This window comes from Lepidochelys olivacea, assembly GCF_965140295.1.
Source record: "Lepidochelys olivacea isolate rLepOli2 genome assembly, chromosome: 6".
Lineage (NCBI taxonomy): Eukaryota > Metazoa > Chordata > Testudines > Cheloniidae > Lepidochelys > Lepidochelys olivacea.
The window spans coordinates 124,872,039-124,890,795 of record NC_140416.1 but is presented as its reverse complement, the minus strand read 5'-3'; the positions used below and the strand labels follow the sequence as shown (position 1 = coordinate 124,890,795).

The following is an 18,757-nucleotide window of genomic DNA, read 5'->3' as shown; positions in this document are numbered from 1 at the left end:
TCAAATCCCTCTTAAGACTCAACGTTTCCATGATTCCTACACCATCTCACCTGCTCACCCTGGCTAGGTGGCTGTGACTACACCCTATTATCACAGAACATGCTCATTTTACTGTTACCTTGTCCTTACTCCCCATCCATCCCATGCAGCCCTCATTCATCTGCCTGCTGTGTCCTGTCAACAAAACTAAAATGTGAGCCAGGGTGTCAGAATAGGGGTGACCAGCGGGGCATGTCCCTCCCATAAGGGCAAGCGATGGGAGGAGGGGGCAGAAAGGAGCAAGTGGGGGGCAGGGTGTGGGGGAGAAGAGGCAGCGTGGGAGCGGGGCCTCAGAGAACAAGGAGGTTGTGGGGGAAGAGCGTTGGGGGGAAGGGGTGGCGCGAGGCAGGGATCGGGGAAAAGGGGTGGGGCAGAGGTGCGGCTTCAGGGGGCAGCACAGTGCAGGGTGGGGCCACAGTTTGGTCGCCTGTGGCCCTCCCACTTTTAGGGCACTTCCACCACTCCTGAGGTGAGCTATCTTGGTCCAGGACTGTATTTTTCATTCGTTGTTTGTACGGCCCCTCAGCACCAAGGGACCCTGATTCTGGAAGGGATCTCTTGGCTCTATTGTAATCCAGATAAAAAATGCCGTATGCAGTAAGTACCTAGCCCTTTGTTGATAATCCCCTTCCTGAAGCATCATCATCTGTGAAAGGTCTAAAAGCTCTTTTTTTGTGGTGACGGTTTCATGAAAATGTCTCTAGGCCTAGTCAACAAGATGGCATAAGAATACGTGCTGGTGACCTGGCTTGCTTTCAACCACCCATGGACTCAGATTCATCCCTGGTGTAAATCTGTAGTGTTACAGCAGGGATCAGTTTGGCCCATGTTTGTTTAAAGAACAAGGGTGGTAACTGTTTTGCAAAAGGAGAAGGAGGTAATTATGAATTGCCCATCACGGTCTCTTGATAACCGGATCCTAAATGGACGAAAAGCCTGTTTCTTTAAAAGCTGTTTCTCGGGAAAGTGAATAAAAGATTGTCACTAGCAATAAAAAAACCAAACAGGTGTTTTTATAAACTTTGTTGCTCTCAAGCCACATGATTAAAATGTACTGTGTATAAAACTGTAGAAAAAGACAAGAAGACGAATCTCAGCCTGTGGCCTGGCATTCTGCCCAGCACACAGAAAAACAGTAGGAAATTCACGTTTCCCTAGTGATGAGAATCTGAGCCGAACCAACAAGTCTGGAGTTGACGTATGAAAGAGGAACAGGACAAGCCACTGCTCTCCAGAGGCCAGGGGGCCATCGGTGGCTCTGCGTTTGTGTTAGGAATGTTTTCTCCTGTCTCCCTCTTCAGACATCCAGCTCTGCTGTCAGAGAGCAGAGCTGGAGGGCTGCCTGCTCCATCTGCTCAGCCCAAGGCTCGTAGCACTGAGCCTTATATGTAGTGTGCATTCGCACAAACAGAAAATGGAGGAAATACCTGGCCCTCCCAGTAAAGAAATGCCGTGCCCAAAGCTCTTGCAGGGAGGAGGCATTACAGTAGAATGGGGGAGGAGTCGCAGGTGTATTTAATGGGTTTGCAATGCCTGAGGGGATCATGGCCACCTGCCCTTCCCATATTGTTAAATGGGACCTGGCTGCATCCTGGTTAGATGGGAGAGGTATCCCGGGGGGCATTTCTAATATGGGAAAGTCTGAGAGCCCCCTGGTTTATGTAAGATCTCCAATTCATTTGCAGGACAGAGATTTTTTCACTAAGAGGGTGGTGAAACACTGGAATGCGTTACCTAAGGAGGTGGTAGAATCTCCTTCCTTAGAGGTTTTTAAGGTCAGGCTTGACAAAGCCCTGGCTGGGATGATTTAACTGGGAATTGGTCCTGCTTCAAGCAGGGGGTTGGACTAGATGACCTTCTGGGGTCCCTTCCAACCCTGATATTCTATGATTCTATGATTCTATGATTTCAGCTTCTTTGTTTTAAAATGTGTTGCAGGGGATTAATGTGGGTGGGGAAGAGGGCTGGATAAAGTGTGTGTGCGTGTGCATATATACTGGATGTAGACTTGCTCCTTCATTTTCTCTCCATTTGCTTTAAAGCATCCTGACACCGGCTGGGGTACCGGGGATATAACTAGCAGTAGTGTCAGTCGGTATATGCCATCACTAAGGTACAGTAGTAACCCAAGCGTAAGGTAAGTGTAACAGGGTGGCTTGTCTCTGAAGGGCTGGAGGCCTGGGACCAGCCAACCCTGATTACTAAAGAGGCACATCTGAGCAAGGTCAAGTGATCCCCCTATAAGAGCAGTAGAAGGCTGCAGTGAAGGGAACTAAAGGAGACCAGAGACTGTTTCTGCTGGGGCCTGCTCACTCCTGAGTCCTGGAGCTGGGACTGATGCTCCAGACAGGTAGGGCCTGGGAGTGGCCTGCCAAAGCAGGAAAGCCCCAGGTAGGAAGAGAAACTTGGGCTTCAGGTGGATTTTTGTTGGACTTGACTTTGGGGCTTGTGGTTTTATTTAGATTTTATGTTTATGTTCCTAAGCCTAGACCCCTGGGAGGGGTATTTTTGGCCACAGAAAGAAGTGTGGAGTTTATTGAGCAGTCCAAGAGGGGAAACTAAGGTAACAGACTGCTTGCAGGACTATGTGGAGGCTACCAGGGCTTGCCCAGCAGTGGCTACTCATTCACAATAAGTAGAGCCCTACCAAATTCACGGCCATGAAAAATGCATCATGGAGCGTGAAATCTGGTCTCCTGCTGTGAAATCTGGGCTTTGGTGTGCTTTTACCCTATGCTATACAGATTTCATGGGGGACACCAGCATTTCTCAAATTGGGGGTCCTGACCCACATGGGAGATGAAGAAGGGTCACAGAGTTATTTTAGGGAGGTCGCAGTATTGCCACCCTTACTTCTTATGCTGCCTTCGGAGCTGGGTGGTCCGAGAATGGCGGCTGCTAACTGAGGGCCCAGCTCTGCAGGCAGCAGGGCAGAAGTAAGGGTGACGATTCCACACCAGGCCGTCCTTACTTCTGCGCTGCTGCTGGTGGCGGCGGCTCTGCCTTCAGAGCTGGGCTCGCGGGGCCAGCGGCCACCGCTCTCCAGCTGCCCAGCTCTGAAGGCAGCGCTGATGCCAGCAGCAGCGCAGAAGTAAGGGTAGCAGAACCGCAACCCCCCCTACAATAACCTTGCAAATGCCCCCCGCTCCACTGCCCCACTACTTCTTTTTGGGCCAGGACCCCTACAGTTACAACACTGTGAAACTTCAGATTTAAATAGCTGAAATCACGAAATTTATGATTTTTGAAATCCTATTACTGTGCAATTGACCAAAATGGACCCTGAATTCGGTAGGGCCCTAACAGTAAGTCATTCCAAGGAAAGGTACTAGTTGCTCATTCTTGGTCACTTTTCCAACTTAGTTCAGCTTGGGGTTGGCTGGCATAAAACATAGTTGCCTCCAAGAGCAAAAATGCTGCTCCCATGTCCATTAGAACAACAGCCAGGCTGCACCCCATTCCAGCTCCATTCTGTGCTCACCAAGGAGGCCACGTACTCCCTGGGCATCCCGCCATCTCCATTCTGAGCAGCAAGAGCTAGCCCTTAGCGTTAGTCTCTCTTATGGCAGTTCCCACCCAACAAGCCATTGAAACAGTCCATTACTTGTGCACTCGAACAAAAATGTCTTGGCTTCAGTTCCTGGGAGACTTGCCCCCAATTCCAGTCTTACGAGGGGCTCCTTCCACACAATATTATGTGAGGATATTCAATATTGAAGGCAACTTTTCTCTCTACTGGTGCTACAAAGGTTATGTCTCAGGCCAAAGGTCTGACTTGCTAAATATATTCCACTCCAGTTAGTAACCTTTCATAGCAAATAAAGCAAGAGACGGTTCAATTGTCAATCATGTCAGCTGTTGTTAGAAAATGTGTCAATACAGGGGAACGAACCAGCAGGTAAAACCGTTGTACTACTGTGCTCAAGACAAAAAATGTCAGGGATTGGAAAGACACATAGGAATCGACCAGTGACCGTAATGTTCTACTCCAACAAAGACGTGTTATTTTCAAGTAAACTTTCTAAACTGCAAAGCAATGATACTTGGCCAGATCCTCAGGATCTGTGTAAATCACTTCAGGAGAGTGATGGCAATTTAAACCAGTGTAACCTCTGGTACCTCAGAAAAAACAGCTATGTAGGGATCCAGATGTAGGGCAGATCTCAACTGGTGTGACTTAGCTGGTAGCTCCTCCGAACCTGCATTTCACCAGCTTACCTATCAGAATGCCATATAGGACTTTGTCAAAAGCCTTGCTAAAGTCCAGGTACATTATGTCCACCACATTCCCCCTATCCACCAAACCAGTTGCTTTGTCAAAGAAGGAAATCAAGCTGGTTTGACATGATTTATTCTTAGTAAATCCATGGTGGCTGCTCGTGATCACCCCTTTGTCCTCCAGGTATTCACAAATGGAATGTTTTATTCGTTGATCTAGTAGCTTTGCAGGTATCGAGTCAGGCTGATTGGTCTGTAGTTTCCCAGCTCCTCCTTTTTCCCCTTTTTAAAGATGGGCACCACGTTAGCCCTTCTGCAGTCTTCTGGGGCCTCTCCTGTTATCCATGAGCTTGTAAATACTATTGCCAGTGGCTCCGAGACTTCTTCAGCTAATTCCTTCAGTACTCTTGGGTGAATAGCATCCAGCACCATTGATTTGAATTCATTCAAATTGGTCAGAAGATCTCTGACATATCCTTTACTTATCCCAGTCTGCATCCCTTCCCCTTCATTGTCTGTGGTAACTTTGCTAGTCATCTGGTCACATATTATTTTTTGTGTGAAGACTGAAGCAAAGTAGGCATCGAGCAGCTCTGCCTTCCTGTGATTTTTCCATTACCAGGTCACCTTCTCCATGGAGCAGCAAGCCCACCCCATCCTTGATCTTTCTCGCTCTATTCCCATGTATACTTCCTTGGTGACATGCCCCTCCTTCCATTTCCTGTATAGATCCCTTGGGGATTTTAGATCACTAAAAAGCCCCAGGTGCAGCCACACTGGCCTCCTGTGGCTCTTCTTATCTCTCCTCTGCATTAGAATAGACGTTGAGCCTCTAGTATTACATCTTTTAGGAGCTGCCAGCCCCCTTTGACTCCTTTTCTTCCTAATTGCCTATTTCTCTGAGTGGACAGAAATCTGCCTTTCTGAAGTCCAGTGTCCTTGTTTTGCTGTTCTTATGTTCTCCTTGCCTTAGGATCTTGAATTCTACCAGATGAGGATCACTTCCTCCCAAGTTCCCGGCCACCTTTGTGTTCGCAACTAATTCATCCCTATTGGTCAATACCAGATCCAAAATGGATGACTCCCTAGTTGTTTCCTCAACTTTCTGAATGAGACATTTGTCTCCTACACATGCCGGGGGTTGGGCCTTCAGTCCCACCAGCGGTGCACCAGGGCTTGGAACTTTAGACCCACCTGGAATGCTGGGGCTTGTGGCTTCAGCTCCCCCCCAGGCGATCCAGGGCTGAGGATTTCAGCCCCTCCCAGGTGCGCTGGGCTTGGGGCTTCAGCTTGGGTTTCAGCTGAGACCCCGAGCCCGATGCCTCCCGCAGGGCTGAAGCTCCAAGCCCTCGTGTACCCCAGCAGTCCCTGTGGGGCTCCATTTAGGGAGGGCCTCTGCCACCCTGAGTTGTGTGTGAGCCCAGGCACCTACTCCCCAAAGCCTGCCAGGACGCAGCCAGTCACTCCTCTACCCACACTAGCCCAACCGCACTAACTGCCCACAGCCCCTTAGATTTTCGTGGTCAGGTCAAAAGCTTCTGGAAGTCTGGATTTGGCCTGCGGTCCACATATTGATTGTCCCTGCAATAGGCCCTGGGTATATTAGACAGCTTTGTATGTGTTCGTTGAACAGGGACACTTGTGGTGTGAAAAATGTTTCTCTGGAATCAGGATCTTGACAAAAAAAATTGACCATCTCTGGGGTAGAGAGTCTGTCTTGCCCAACATAACACAGAAAGTTTATGGTGGCTCAAGGAATTGAACTCTGGTCTTGTAAGAACAAAGCTAGGGAACCTAATCACTGGACCATCCTTCTTCTCTACATTATCTGCCTACAACCGCAATGTTGAAACTAACGCATTCATTTCCTTTTACCTGACAGACTTTTATATTGATGAGCTTTTCTGACTGAGCTTGAGCTCAGTAATGCTTCAAATGGCACAGAAGTACAGAATGGATTACAAATTATGGGTGGCTTCTTTCTGTGTGCCCGGGAAGAAGTTTTCATGTCATACATCACTTACAGCTAGTTGCAGCTCCTACAATTAGCTCGGCATCCTTAAGACAAAGTTAAGGAAGTTATAGACACTGTGGTTTGTTGGTTTCAGTGAGGATCTACTGTACCTCAAAAATGTAATGGAGGCAGGGGGAAGTTCACACTACTGTTGTGTTCCATGCATTCATGAAATCTCATGGCTCCAGCCCACAATTTAATAGCCCGTTTAAAAACATTCAGTGTGAAAAAAATACCAAACCAAGAGAAATCCTTGAACAGAATGTTGGCCAAAGATATTCCTGTGCAATGCATACACATTCTGTAGAAAATTCTGGTTAATCAACCAATTTTAATATAGAAGGACATGTTACCACCTGTACTGCTGCCCCTTCCCTGTCCAGAGTCACCAGGGTCCCATTGATCAGAAGGAAGCCCCTTCAAGAACAGTATAGGTTAGTGCTGGCTGACAACCGCATAGACTTTAAGGTCAGAAGGGACTATCATGATCATCTAGTCTGATAACCTGCACATCACAGGCCACAGAACCTCACCCACCCACTCCTCTGATTATTAAACACCCTCAAGGGCCTACTGTCCTTCCCTCCCATCCTTCTCCACTGTCAAAAGACCAAGACCAACAACGGTTACAGAACACATGCAGATGGCAGTACCATCTGTGTCAGCCTAGTGCCAGATCAGGCAGTCTGCCGCTTAGTTGAGGGGAAACACAGGGAGCTCAAGAGTGACTTGAGGTTAGGTGGGGCTCAGCCAGTGAATGTATTATTGTGAAGGAGGATCGTTCTGTTTCTCACAGCTCAGAGCCAAGTCAGCTGCACAAGCTGCATCTGAGGTAAAGAAAAGGTCAGAGTCGCTGAATTATTTCAGCAACAACAATTGAGTCCCCCATGTTGGATAGCTGCTGGGGGGGGGTTCACCAGGGTCTGAGGGCCCACAAGTTGCTGATGTCTCACTCAGCTACACACCAGAACATATCATATAGCTTCCCTTAGGCTCCCGAGTCCTGCTTTTTCTCTGCTTTAGCAGAAGCCTCCTGGGGACAGACTTCTCCACCAGCCGGAGAACAACTGAAGGCTGACAGATGGTGACGCCCTTATATGGGAGAGTATGGCACCATCAGAAGCATTCCTGTTCTGTCTCCATCTTCTGAGTGGAAGAAGATAAAACCCCAAGTGTTTAGGTTGGAATAGACCATCAAAAAGGGATATTCCAATTATTCTCAGATAAGAAATGGGTGCACATCATCCGAAAGAGGAGTATGTCACAAAACAAAATTATGTGAATATTCTTTCAAATGTATGAACCCAGACATTGTCAGACTGGATCAGACCTATGGTCCAGTATTCTCTCACCAACAGTGGTCAGATGCTTAGAGGAAGGTGCAGGAAAGCCCACAAAAGGCCAATGTGGGGAATCTTCCCGCCATGAAGTTCTCATCCCAATCCCTACTAGTTAGAGATTGGTTTAAGGCCTGAAGCACCAGATTTACACTCCTTCCCATATTCTTTGTTAGTGTTAACTGTGTGATAAATCTGGATGTTCTTGTTATCCATACAAATGTCCCATTCCTCTTTAAATCTTTGCAAACTTCCTGGCTTCAACAATATCCAGTGAAGCCAATTTGCTCTGACTGTGTTTGCCTTCGTTTAGGAATATTTTGCTAACAGGTTTGCTGTTGGTAATGTTCACAGTCACAGCACATTTTAAGCAAGCCTTGCAGAACATTCACAGACAGCAACATTTTCGACTAGTAAGCTCTGTTTGCATGGGAGACCTATTTCTCAGCACGATGCCCATCCAATGAAAGTCATGGAACAGAAACATACAGTGTGCCCACAATGTGCAATCTCAAAGCCTGAAAGTGGATTAACAAATACTTGCAATGATCAAAAGTTCCCCATGGAAATTATATGATGGAAAAACTGTGGATAATAAATAAATTCAAGAAAACCATGATCTGGACAATTTGTGAAAATAAAGTTTTCGTCAAACCAATTATTTGTTAAGGATTATTTGCCCATCTTTAGATGAATCTGTGATGCAGAGCTCACTGGTCAGTGTTGGGTTTTACTCCTTGTTTCCAGCTAAAAACATTAAATTATTTCCTAATATTTATTTTTTCATGAAAAAACCTGCCTTAGGGTAGAATATTCAAAAGCACTCAGTGTTGGCCTAACTCAGGTCCAATCAAGTTAACAGGACTATTGCCTTTGACCTAGGTCTTGTGCTTTACAAGGGTGAATTCCACCCTGTGTGATCAGTCACTTACATCATCTGGCATTGATTGTGCTTCCTAAACCTTCTAAACTACTGCTCCTGCCCACAATACATTTTATTTTGTCCACTATAATGGGCCAAAGTTCATTTTCTGAGAACATTCATATGAAAACTTGCATTCCACAAGCATTCACATGACCTGACTAAACTTCAGCTCATCTGTCTCCTTAGGCTTGTTGGTGCCTCCCTTGAAGTGTTGCCCCCTGTAGCCGTCTAGAACACACCTCGCTGGAAGAAAACAGCGAGTGCCACATACCCTTGGACTGAGACCGAAGCGGTATCTTTGATCTCATAAAGTACACTCTCCTTCAAAGCTGAAGTGTCCTTTTCCCCTTGCGGTGAACTGCTTGGAACTCCCACACAACTGTAGAATATCCCTTAAAACAAGATTTTTTTTAAAAAAAACAGAGGGAAATGGGTTTAAAAGAAAAGAAACGGCTTGCTGAGCATTCTAGATTTACACTTCCCATAAGCTGAATCGATAATGCCTCCTCTGCCGAGTCACAGAAAACAAAAGTAAGTCTTACATGTTCAAGAGCAGGTTCTGGCTCTGACCTGTCTTGTGGAAGTTCCACCGCCCCCTGACTCAACCTGATGTCCAAGCCTCAGGTGTTAGATGATTTAATCTAATATGGTAATGGACTCTTTCCCCAAAAACAGATTTTTTTTCAAACCCTCCTTCCTCTCTTCTCAGCCCATGGGAACTTCCACCCCATGGGAATTTCTCTAGTTCCAAGAATAGGTATGTCACTCCCCAGCGTGTTCTGTGAGTATCTGCCTAACCCATCCAGTTGACTGGTTTCTGGTTCTTGAGGAAAGTAGTTCCATCAGGCTGGGTGGAATTTTTTTCTAAATTTAAAACTCTCCTCCCTTGGATATGAAATATTTCCTGATAGACCAACGTCAGTCTCTTGCAATTCAGAAAAGCAAATAGAAGGACCTGCTAACGTATAGTCAAAGCAAACTCCTATTTAGAAGCCACAACTGCTCACAATTAGTTTTTTCCAGACTATTCACTCAGTTCTGCTCTGGGACCTCTTTTAGAATAAGTTGCCATCCAAAGTTCAACCCCTGTGTAATGTCTAACCACACCTGCTTTAAACCACTGTTGATTGTTTTTCTTCCCCATCCCTGGAATTTAATTAATTAATTAAATTTTAATGAATGCAAAATCCTGCAGTTTCAAAGGGCATGGTGATGTGTGCAAGCATTTGCAGGTCATTTGAATTGCAATTCAAGTATATTCTGCTCATTGGGCAAGGAGCATTAGGGCTGCATGCATGCCTAGATGCGGAATGGGGAATTGATGTGCTCTCTCACATCACAGTAATCGGCCTCAGTGGTCTCTTCAAAGGTCTCATCCGGAACTTGGGCAATGCGCTTGCGCAGGTTTCTCAGGAGAGCCACTGTGGTCCTTGTCCCAATCAGGCTAACTTAGAATCATAGAATCATAGAATATCAGGGTTGGAAGGGACCCCAGAAGGTCATCTAGTCCAACCCCCTGCTCAAAGCAGGACCAATTCCCAGTTAAATCATCCCAGCCAGGGCTTTGTCAAGCCTGACAAGCGTGACATCCCCACGGCTAACACATATTAGGGGGCACCACAGCAGACAATAGACATTTGATGGCTGGAGGATGGACCAGACCTCAGCCTCCTGTTCTCTATACTCATTGGTGGAGAAAAGGTCTGAAACGTGGTCCATCTCTGTCCCGGATGGCAGGCCTGCTCTCCCCTTTTTAATACCCTCCAGCCTGGGGACCCAGACTGCAAATTCTTCTATGCTGGTTATAGGGAGGGATCCCACTTTTTTGTGTGGCCTATGCCATCAATGCACAGCCACCCCAGGTATGGCAGTCTCCGTAGCCCCTGCTTCCTTCATGCTTGTGCTCCCTGAGAAGGGAAATCTGCAAACCAGATGTCTCCCTGTAGGAGAAGAGTCCCTTTGGTCTGAAAGAAAAGCTGCACCCTCAGGAAGAGGCAGCTGATGCTGAAGACCACATTGTGCCTTTCAGACCGCAAGGGGAAGGAGCAGGACTCTGGCACTATCAGGCCTGATGTTTCCAGCCTGCTTTTCTGAATACAGAGGATGGCCTTGCGCATTGAGTGCTCTGTAGCTGTGTATGTATATATATATATATATATATATATATATATATATATATGTAAATAGTTAATAGATAAGGTGCCAGTAGAACACACCGCATGGTTCTCTTGCTTTGTAGGACCCTAGAAAAATTGTTTTTCTTGCATGCTGCAAATAGCTTCTCAGGTACAGCTCTTTCCATGGAGCAGTTACCACTGGAGGAGAGACTCCCATAGAAGAGGGGTTGCGGGGCCAGACTTGGATGTGGTCGAGACTAGCAATGCTCTGCAGATCAGAGGGAGGAAGAGCAAAGGCAGAGTCTTAGGGCAGTGAAGGGATCACATGTTGGCCACATGTACGTACACCAGGCCTCTCAGGTTTCTTGCAGCTTGTCCATGAAGCTATACAGCATCATTTTGCAGCCTCTCTGAGACCTCAGATTTGCCCAGTATGACAGCTTCACTACAAGAGAGGATCTGTAATGCATACTGCATGCCGTGGGAGCCAGAATACAGATCGCCTCAGTGCTGGCTCCAGACTAGCCTTGTAATACACAGTATTGCATTAAGGGTGTATTCAATTTTTAATCCTCACTTTTCCCCTTCCCCTTCCAATAGATTTATGTAGTATAATGTTAGGATATAGATATTCTGGTCGGTCTGTAAAGGCCTATACTCTAAGAATTTAGGTGTATTCTCATCACTTAGCTAGTTATAGAGGTATAAAAGAATCAAAATCACTGTCTGCTGGTGTAAAAGCCTTCTCTCACTGTGACAGTTTGAGGCCCTGTGCTTAGGCTAAGGCCTTTGGCTAGGCAGCAGAGGCAGCCATAAGCTGGGAAGCAAACGGTCACCTCCTCACATTCCAGACTAGTCACATTGAAATAAGGCAATCTCGGGCTGTTGGAAAGGTGATCTGATCTATCACCTCCAGAGAAAGGGAAGAGCCTAGAGGATGTAAAAGGAAGTTTAGTTTGATAGTTTTCCGTTCAGTAAGAACTCACTTATCAATAGACACAGCTGGGAAACCCTTATGTCTTTATAGAGGTAGTTGTGAAATCCTCACTTGTGTATTGTTTTGTCATTATAGTTCCCACTTTGCTATTGTTTATTTGCATGGTCTCTATCTGGTTCATAGAATCATAGAATCATAGAATATCAGGGTTGGAAGGGACCCCAGAAGGTCATCTAGCCCAACCCCCTGCTCAAAGCAGGACCAATTCCCAGTTAAATCATCCCAGCCAGGGCTTTGTCAAGCCTGACCTTAAAAACCTCTAAGGAAGGAGATTCTACCACCTCCCTAGGTAACTCATTCCAGTGTTTCACCACCCTCTTAGTGAAAAAGTTTTTCCTAATATCCAATCTAAACCTCCCCCACTGCAACTTGAGACCATTACTCCTCGTTCTGTCATCTGCTACCATTGAGAACAGTCTAGAGCCATCCTCTTTGGAACCCCCTTTCAGGTAGTTGAAAGCAGCTATCAAATCCCCCCTCATTCTTCTCTTCTGCAGGCTAAACAATCCCAGCTCCCTCAGCCTCTCCTCATAACTCATGTGTTCCAGTCCCCTAAGCATTTTTGTTGCCCTTCGCTGGACTCTCTCCAATTTATCCACATCCTTCTTGAAGTGTGGGGCCCAAAACTGGACACAGTATTTCAGATGAGGCCTCACCAATGTCGAATAGAGGGGAACGATCACGTCCCTCAATCTGCTCGCTATGCCCCTACTTATACATCCCAAAATGCCATTGGCCTTCTTGGCAACAAGGGCACACTGCTGACTCATATCCAGCTTCTCGTCCACTGTCACCCCTAGGTCCTTTTCCGCAGAACTGCTGCCTAGCCATTCGGTCCCTAGTCTGTAGCTGTGCATTGGGTTCTTCCGTCCTAAGTGCAGGACCCTGCACTTATTGAACCTCATCAGATTTCTTTTGGCCCAACTTGTCCGTGCCACTGTGCCGTAAGGGGCGGGGAGACCATTGCTGCACACAGGTAAGCTGCATATAGATACTAAGGTCAGAAGGGACCATTATGATCATCTAGTCTGACCTCCTGCACAAGGCAGGCCACAGAATCTCACCCACCCACTCCTGCGAAAAACCTCTCACCTACACATGGGCCAGGGCAGAAGCCACATTGCAGTAGAAGACCTTCCCTTGCTTCCCAGGTCACCCTCAGCAGCGAGATATCTTCCAGGACGAACTCCTGTGGAAAATGTGGGGACAGTGTTCAGTATAGGGGCCCCCTGCTGCTGTTGGCTTTCCCCAAGGCACAGAAACCCAGAGGACAGTACAGCCGTGAAACAATCAGTCATGCTTGACCCTGTGCTCACTCACCATTTTGGGGCTCCCGTGGGTTATGTGCGCTCATTTTCGGACGGGCAAATTACGCTATGATGTAGACTGTGCTTGCCCTTAAGTACAGGGGAATCCTTGCTCTGTCTGGTGTGAACAATGCTGTCTCTGTTAAGTGTTGCATTTTGCCTTTACAGATGCAACCTTGAGATCTCAGCCGTCCGTGTTAATACCGGCCGAAAGACTCCAAAGCATCAGAAAGAGGCCACGTAGAAGCAAGGAAGACATGTTGCATGAAGTAATGCAGCATTCAAATAATGAAAATCAAAAAGTGCAGGAGTTGATGGGGAAGTCAAAATGCCCATTGTAATCTTTGGAGACCCCATTTACCAATGCCATGGCTCATGAAACCCTACACAGGGAGCCTTGACAGCAGCAAGAAGCCGTTCAACAACAGGCTGACCCGGTGCAGAATGACTGTGGAGTGTGCTGTGGAGGGAAAGGAGGGTCTGCCAGCAGAATGCGGATCGCCGGCACCAAAGCACGGAGCGGCTGCTAAGCATCATGGAGCACCAAGCAGACTCGATACAGGCACTCATAGCAATGCAAGCGGAGCACTACCGTGCCCACCGCCTCCTGCAGCCCTTGTCCCAAAACTCTTTCCCTTGTGCCCCCATATCACCTCCAACCCACTCTCCCCCACATCCAGGTTCTTACCGCCACCAGCTGCCTCCAACACCTGTAGCTTCACCACCCAGCCATGACAACTACGACCCTGACCCACTGCACTCAACCCCCATCACCATGCAGTACAGCCATCCTGAAGTGCAGCACTCATTGCAGAGCGCTCCAGCCAGGACATACGCAAATCTGTGATTGTACCGTTCCCCACCCCCTTGCCCTTTCTGTTTCCCAAGCAATTGTGTCTCTTTTCAATAAATGAATTTTCTTTTCAATAAATGGATTTTTTGGCTCGGAAAACATTCTTTATTACTGCATAAAGTAAAAGATACCTTAGCTCAGGAAAGAAACAGGCACTGCAAGTCAGTGTTGCAAACACAGGTTTCTACTAACACTGGAAACACTGCACTTCATTCCCATGCAGGACACCAGACATTACTGGTGGCTTTCAGCCTCAGATTGCTCCCTCGAGGCATCCCTAATCCTTGCAGCCCTGCTCTCTGGCTGTTCAAATTCAGCCTCCAGGTGTTGAACCTCTGAGCTCCATGCGTGAGTGAATCTTTCACCCTTCCCTTCACAAATGTTATGGAGATACAGCACACGGATATAACCGCAGGGATGCTGTCGTAGGCCAGGTCCAGCTTCCCATACAGAAAGCGCCTGCAGCCCTTTAAACATCCAGAAGCACACTCCACAGTCATTCTGCACCGGGTCAGCCTGTTGTTGAACGGCTTCTTGCTGCTGTCAAGGCTCCCTGTGTAGGGTTTCATGAGCCATGGCATTGGTAAATGGGGTCTCCAAGGATTACAATGGGCATTTTGACTTCCCCTACGGTGATCTTCTGTTCTGGGAAAAAAGTCCCAGCTTGCAGCTTCCTGGACAGGCCAGTGTTCCAAAAGATGCGTCTGTCATGTACCTTTCTGGGCCAGCCTGCGTTAATGTCAATGAAATGCCCACGGTGATCCACAAGCCCCTGGAGAACCATCAGTAAATACCCCTTCCGATTAACGTACTCGGAGGCTAGGTGGGCTGTTGCCAGAATTGGAATATGCGTCCCATCTATCGCCCCTCCGCAGTTAGGGAAACCCATTTGTGCAAAGCCAGCCACAATGTCATGCACGTTACCCAGAGTCACGGTTCTTCTGAGCAGGATGCAATTAATGGCCCTGCAAACTTGCATCAAAACGATTCCAACGGTCGACTTCCCCACTCCAAACTGGTTAGCGACTGATCGGTAGCTGTCTGGAGTTGCCAGCTTCCAGACTGCAATAGCCACCCGCTTCTCCACCATCAGGACAGCTCTCAATCTCGTGTCCTTGTGCCGCAGGGTGGGGGCGAGCTCCTCACACAGTCCCATGAAAGTGGCTTTTCTCATCCGACAGTTCTGCAGCCACTGCTCGTCATCCCAGACTTGCATGACGATGTGATCCCACCACTCAGTGCTTGTTTCCCGAGCCCAAGCGTGGCATTTCACGGTGGTGAGCATGTCCATGAATGCCACAAGAAAACTCGTGTCATATGTATTACTTGAGTCAATATCATTGTCGGAGCCCTCACTGTCACTTTGGATCATAAGGAATAACGTGACTGCCAAAAGTGACGTGCTGGCGAGACTTGTCAGCAGACTCCTCAGCACTTCGGGCTCCATTCCCGCAGACCGAAAGGAAAGACAGAGCGTGCAGTACAAAAAATGTTGAAAGATGGCGCCAAATATGGACGGAAGCAAAGAGAATGCTGGGATGCGAACCGATGCATCACGGGGCTTTGGGACAGGACCCAGAATGCCCCCCGCCCCCTTCCCACAAGCCACAGCGCCAGAATGGGAAGAGGTGCTCTGTGGGATAGCAGCCCATAATGCACCGCTCCCAGTGCCGCGGCAAGTGCCGCAAATGTGGCCACCCCAGTGCGCTTGCAGCTGTCAGTGTGGACAGACTGCAGCGCTTCCCTACTGCGCTCTACGGTGGCGGGTTTAACTCACAGCGCTCTACATCTGCAACTGCAGCCAGGCCCACGCGCACAATAGGTTTAGGACATCCCAGATATAGTTACCCACAGTCTGAGATGGTTTTGAGTGATCAGCAACCAGATTTCTAGGGGCTTTCTTTCCATCCAGCCGATGGGGAGTTTAGATCTCAGCTCCTTGCCTGAAGGAAAGCTCCCTCGGACTGCTCTGAGGTATTATAGCTAATCTTTTATAACTAACTTTAACAACACCCATAACCTATAGTGACTCCTAGTGGGTCAGTATAACAACCTCTACTGGGTCACCAATTCTCCTAATTTAAACAAACTTCTCATTATCTCAAAGCGCGCCTAGTATTTCTAGCCATAACAACAATATGTCAGGGGCTCCTAAAACCAAGGTCGCTGTTCACTCACTCTTCTCCATCGCTTTCTGTCCCATCCTCCCATTCTGATTAACACACTGCAAGTGTGCAGCTCTCTGAGCTTGTCTTACGAAGGCCCAGGGTTATTCCTAGCTCTGCGATGTTTTGTTTTCAGCTGGCAGTGGTGGAATATACCAAATGGCTGACTGCAGTACTGTCAAGTTCTGGGGCACGGGCAGGAATGTCAAATTCATGGGCAACAGAACCACTTTGGGGATATCTTTTCCCATCGCTCCACCCCCTGTAATTCTCAGGGACCCTGTAGGATGGGTACCACATCGCCTTGCATCTGGAGGTTCCCAAACTGTGTGGTCGATTTTTAGTTTTCATTGTTTATTCCAGATTTCAGCGAAGTTTTACAGCTTACAGAGAACAAGGAAAGTTGTCCAGGCAGCCTTTTAATAAGTGAGAACTGTAATTGGATGATGGAAGGAAGAAGACAAGTTTAATAAATGTTAGGCCATTTTCCAGGCCCGGTGCACTAATATACCTTAGGATTCTATTTATTTGGTGTATTCATATCACACTTTTAGCTGTCCTGACATGTTTCATTTGTCTAGCTGTTGTTTTTTGTATCATGTGTCAGTTTATCATCCAGCCACAAATTTATTACCAATTCAAATCTCTTTAAGGAATTGGAGCAGAATCCTGATAATGAATTTGCTGCTAACTGGTGCCTGATAGAATATCTCCTGGTAGTGATTAAGCATGTTAGCCTGGCTGCAAGCTACCTACCAGTATTACTGCTCCCCTGACAAAGCTGCCTGTGGAATCACAGGTGGCTGGAACTTTTTTCTCCATCTGGGAGACAAAGCCCTGTCCTGTTGGGATCCTGGAAGTGGGCAGGCAAAAGCCCACCCACTGCTAAAGGACCTGCCCCAGGCTAAGGGGAGGCTCCACAAAGTCCGGGATCTCAATTAATTACGGGGGACAACTAAAGATATAGCTGGGACAGGAGTGAGATCACAGGGCTAAATGAAGGGAACCTGACGGGGACGCCGAGCAGAGAACCCCGGTACAGCACCCACTGCTCCGCGAAGGTGTCAAGGGAGCCAGCAGACTCCGCCCAGGGAACTCCGCCCGGATGCGTGAGCGGACGGAGGGTCGGAAATAGGTTCCGCAGCTGCAGGAAACCCCGTCAGCCAACCTCCTCTCCCGGGTCTTGTAGATAGCCATTTTGGCCAGTGCTAGGAGGAGGTTGACAAGGAGGTCCCGCAACAAGGGGCCACAGATAGGGAGTGCATAGATAAGGAGGTAAGGGGAAAAATGCAGCCAGAAACGTAACAGGATATCTAAGAGGAGCCGGAATGGGGGCTGCAACCCAGTGCACTCCAGATACACGTGCACCAGGGTCTCCCTCATGCTGTAGAAGGGGCAGGTGTCTGGGACGGGGGTGAACCACACCAAGAACACGCCTGTGCTCACAGCTCCATGAAGGAGCCGCCAACTAATATCCCCAGCAGGGTTTGGGACCAGAGTGGAATATAGGCTGGCCCACCACCGGGGTTCCTCACCCTCCGAAGGTGGTGGGAGGTCCCGCCACTTCGTGCCGGGGCAGGACGCGAGGGTGAGGACGTGAAAACAATACAAATGGATGCATCAGTTCACTGCAATCAGAGAATCGACCATGCAAAACCAGAAGAAGGGTTGTGCGCTTGGGTTTCAGAGCGCTGGTATAGAAGTAGGTGAGCTTGTCCCTATTCACTTTGTATGATCACAAAGTACACAGCACTTCTCTGCAAGAGCAATACACAGATACATTGGTTCAACCCACTCTCGTGGTCAAAGATTGTGCGCCAGCCATTTTAGGGAGAAAGAGCAACACCAATCTCTCCTTTCATCAGGAACGAAAGGGTGAAGAAGTATAAAGCTGGCCTCAGTTTACACAATATAGGCCACCAGTCAATGATAATGGAATGGTTAGCTGATTTCTATCAATTGGCCAGTGCATTTCACTTTCGGAGAGTGTCCGGTAGCCAGTGTAATCTATTCCGCCTGGAGGCATTGTGTCAAATCCATGAAAGAGCTTGTGAAGCATCAATAGGGATTCTTATTAAATTGTCAGGGTTCTTTGTGCTGGAGTCAGACTTTCAATATTTCATGGCTGAAGTTCCCTCTTTTACATGCAGTGCACCGTAAACCAAAGCAGCCAGGAAAGAGATGGATCTCTGTTGCGACAGCTATTAGTCTTCAAGTGAAGAGTGGTTTGTTTTGTTTTTCCCCACAGTGCCTCAATATGTAAAGATGCAGCTGAAGATGAGAAACTGCATGAATCTGGGCTTTCCTTTTGGAAAATGGGCCAACTTTTGTATATACTCAAGTAACACCTACTGTGTGTATCCAATGCAGGGACTGGCAACCATATGTCATTGGGGGTGGGGTGGGGTGGGGTGTCCATGCAACCTTTACTGGTGCACACAGATAAGGTATTTTGATCACACAGATTAAATACACCCTTTCTCCCCTCAAATGAAAAGCATGCAAACATTTAAGTGTCAGACCTATTCTTTCTTTCTCTATAACAGATGCTTGTGCATCAACTTTAATCTAGAAGACAGGTGCATAATAACTTTTAATGGCTGGAAGTTGAAGCCAGCAAAGTTCATACTGGATATAAGATGTACATTTTTAATGCCAGAATAATTAACCACTGGAACAGCTTATAAAGGGAACTGGTAGATTCTCCATCAATTGGAGTCTTTTAGAAAGACATCCAGTCTTGATACAAATATATGCTCTAGTTCAATCAAAAGTTATTGGGCTC

General features: G+C 47.5%; 1 long non-coding RNA gene across 1 annotated transcript in view; it reads left to right on the top strand.

Moving 5' to 3' along the window:
- Nucleotides 1-13,837, top strand: part of LOC311521870 — a 121,928-nt gene extending 108,091 nt beyond the window's left edge. The window contains exon 3 of the long non-coding RNA XR_014711989.1: nucleotides 13,123-13,837. This is a non-coding gene — a long non-coding RNA (uncharacterized lncRNA). The remainder of the gene's footprint in view (nucleotides 1-13,122) is intronic.
- Nucleotides 13,838-18,757: the final 4,920 nt, after the last annotated feature.